The sequence below is a fragment of the Miscanthus floridulus genome, chromosome 2 (genome assembly GCF_019320115.1).
Source record: "Miscanthus floridulus cultivar M001 chromosome 2, ASM1932011v1, whole genome shotgun sequence".
Taxonomy (NCBI): domain Eukaryota; kingdom Viridiplantae; phylum Streptophyta; class Magnoliopsida; order Poales; family Poaceae; genus Miscanthus; species Miscanthus floridulus.
The window spans coordinates 133,281,903-133,285,825 of NC_089581.1; the positions used below are offsets into that span (position 1 = coordinate 133,281,903).

General features: G+C 41.4%; 1 non-coding gene across 1 annotated transcript; it reads right to left on the minus strand.

Annotated features, from left to right (window-relative positions):
- Nucleotides 1–351: 351 nt before the first annotated feature.
- Nucleotides 352–458, minus strand: LOC136541149 (small nucleolar RNA R71). The gene has a single exon (XR_010780243.1). It is a non-coding gene; the product is annotated as a small nucleolar RNA R71 (small nucleolar RNA).
- Between the last annotated feature and the right edge of the window lie 3,465 nt (nt 459–3,923).

Genomic DNA, 3,923 nt, shown 5'->3' on the forward strand with positions numbered 1-3,923 from the left:
GAGAAGACTCTACGTGAGTTCTCTGCTCCAAGCACTGAGAACATTCATACTGGACCAACACTCAGAACTACCAACCTCGAGTTTGAGCTCAAGCCAAGCCTCATCAACATGGTGCAAGCTACCCTATTTAGTGGAAGGGCATAGGAAGATGCTAGTGCTCACCTTTAGAATTTTTTGGAGATTAGCAGCACAGTCATCATCAAGGAAGTTGCTCAAGACATCATACTACTTCGCCTATTTCCATTCTCACTTGTGGGACGGGCGAAGCAATGGTTCTACACCAACAAAGATCACATCAACACATGTTCAAAGGCCTTTCTAGAAAAGTTCTTTCCTATAGGTAAGACAAATGCCTTAAGAGGAAAGATTTCCAATTTCCAACAGCAGAAGGGAGAAATCATTCCAGAAGCATGGGAACATTTCCAAGAATACATTTCAGATTGTCCTCATCATGGGATGGAAGATTGATTGCTCATGCAAGGCTTTTACCATGGATTAACTCAGAAAGCTCATGAACAACTGGATGCAACTGCTAGAGGATCATTTATGTCACTCACTCTTGGAAAAGCTGAAACTCTTATGGAAAAGATAGCCTCTAATCAAGGCTGGTCATCATGTAATATTCAATTATGCAATAAGAGCAAAGAAGTACCAGAAGAGGTGTGTGTACTGTCAACTAAGATGGACGTACTATTAAATTGGCTTGAACAGCGAGCCAATTACAAGAAAGATCGTCAGGCTATTCAAGATGCATTCAATGCTCAAAACACATATGGAGAATACTTGGGGTTGAATTCCCTGAATATTAGGAGGATGCAAACATCGTCATCAACAATTCTGCTCCACAACAAGAGAGACAAGGGTGGAATCAACAACAACGGTCGACTTACCAAGGTAAGTACCTAAGTAATTACTATAATTCTTCTAATTCTAAACAACCATTCTTAAGAGACTTAATCTTAGAACAAGTTAGGATCAATGAGAATATTTCTAAGAAGCTTGCTTTGAATGATAAGGTCCTAGAAAACATTAATACTAAAATGGATAACTTTTCTTCCGTCATAAAGGACCAGCTTAGCTATAATAAAAAGATAGAATCACAATTAGCCCAGTTGGCTACTGCTCTGCCTTTTGCCACTAACCTTGAGAAGGTAAACACCATAATCACAAGAGGTGGCAAGTCTACTCGTGATCCACCATATCCGACAAGTATAGGTAAGACACCAGTGGTAGTACAGGAAGAGGAGAAGAGAAATGATGAATTTGAAGAAGTTGGGCCACAAGAGCAAGAGTTACAATAAGATTTTCATGACATGACCCTCCTACCATTTTCACATAGAAATCAGAAAGCCAAAATGGATGAGCAGTTTGGTAAGTTTGTAGAGGTAATTCAAAAGTTATATATCAATATTCTGTTGCTAGATGCCATACAGTTACCTACCTATGCGAAGTATCTCAAAGACATCCTCAACAACAAAAGGCCACTACCTTTATTGAGGTAATCAAGTTAACGGAGGAGTGTAGTGCGGCCATCCTAAACACTTCACCTATCAAGAAGAAGGATCTAGAATGTCCCACTATCGATTGTTGGATCGGAAGCCAGAACTTTGAGAATGCGTTATACGATCTTGGAGCAAGTGTCAGTGCCATGCCCAAAAAGGTCTTCGACAAGCTTGACTATTCAACACTCACACCAACATCAATGTGCTTGCAACTAGCCCACCAATCGGTCCGCTACCCTATAGGAATCGCTAAAAACATTCCGGTAAAAATACGAAACTTTTTTGTTCCCATAGATTTTGTAGTACTTGACATGTAGGAAGACATGAAGACACCCCTCATTCTTGGGAGACCCTTCTTAAGCACTACAAATGCTCACATTAATGTCAGAGCCGGAGGAATGAAATTCCATATCAATGGGAAGGAAGAGCGGTTCACTTTCAAGCCAAGACCGGAACAATGCTCTAATTTGGAGTGGTGTGAAAAGCAAGTGCAACCGTTAAGGTCTTCATCTTCGGGACCAACTGATGCAACCAAAGAATAAACCCGAATGGAGAAGTCCGGTTTGATGGACTTAAAATTTCGAACCCACGCTGGGAGGTAACTCGGTAGTTATCCATATTTATTTTTTCATACTGCATTAATCATTTTGTCTTAGCATATTTACTTTTCAACACCTACATCATGAAACAAAAATTCTCATCATGACATTATAAAAACTTGAGCCCCATGTAAATAATTTTTAGGGAGTAAAATTCGTAAGAAATATTTACTATAGAGGCATAAAAATTAAAAAAATACCATCATTCATCTTGTTATATTTCATAGTATCATAAAATATTTTTGTATTGCATTTTTATACATATATATGGTAGAAATACGGGAGACACATGAGACCCACTCAACCACCACCTATCACCTCCATATCTCCACTTTCACCTACTTATCCTCCACTATCACTCTTCACTGGCCATATCCACCGAAAGAGCACCGACAGGCACCAACATTTGCTTAAGCATGATGCAAAGAAGGATCAATAAAATGGAGAGGCCATTTGGCCATGATGTGGGGCCGACCAGCCCCTGCACTTGGCCGGCTAGCCTATTGCTGTGCTGCCTATAAATCCCACTCCTTCTGCTTGCTCTCGGCCTCACACACAACTGCAATTCACCTTCCCATGTCCAAAATTCCAAAAGCTACTTTCGTAGTTTAAAATTCCCTTGGTAGAAGTGATTTTGGAAGTAGGAAAGAGAGAGAGTGAAAGTAGTGCTCAAATCTTGAGAAAGAGAGAGAGAGAGGTGCTGCTAAAATTTGAGGAAGAAAAATAGAGTTTAAGAGTGGTAGTGCTATCCACATCAAGAGAGGGAATTAAAAAGAATTATGATGGAAGTTATGCCAAAATCTTGATTAGAATATTTATTAGGCAATTTTTGATGATTAACCCTCAGACTACTGACTTTGGATGGCTAACTATTAACATTTTCATCTCCTAATCTTGTTCCATGAGTTATGTTGTTTTTGTCTATTTTGTAGAAAAATGAGCAAGATCGCTGGCAAACTCAAGCAGGCGATGTCGTTCCGTTCAATGAGGAGTTCTTCATCCCGAGCAAGCACCGACATGGAGGTCGATCCACCGTCTCCTGCTGTTGGAGCGCCGTCTCAATCAGCCCCCGTGGAAAGCAATGTTCTTCTGGAAGAGAAGTGCCAACTAAATTTAGTCGGCAGTCTACCGAGGGGTATACCCACGGTAGTAGATGAATCAGTGGGGGTGCGTGTGATATGAACTAGATGGTAATACAAGCACCGAGACACAAGATTTAGACAGGTTCGGCCGTCCGTTTGACGTAATACCTACACCCTCTGTTCTGATATATTGCATTGAGATGTATGGAGATGTCGACTAGAGGACCCCTGCCTCTCCTTATATACTCTGGAGGGGTAGGGTTACAAGGAAAGTATCCTATTTTGTACTATACAATATCTTGCGGTGCACGTCAACTAGTGCCGTGCATGCCTTGATCTTATGGGCTGGGCCACCTCTGATGGTGCGGCCCATGTCTTGTCTTATGGATACCGAGGGTCATATCCCCCACAGCTAGTCCCTGAGCGCCTTGTATGCTTTGAGCAACACTGTATTGAACAAGTTCGAGCACTTTGACGTGAAGCCGATTAGTTTAACTGGTGATCCGAGCAGTGGAAGCCAAAACCAACTAGTTTAACTGGTGACCTAGATGGTGAAGGTCAAAGCCGACCAGTTTAACTGGTGACCTAGGCGATGAAAGTCAATGCCGACCAGTTTAACTGGTGACCTGGGCAGTGAAAGTCAATGCCGACCAGTTTAAATGGTTTAGAGACCTCGGACTTAGCCAAGTAAGGCTTGCTAGAAGGATGTAAGGGGCTTAAGATAAAATTTGAAAATTCTT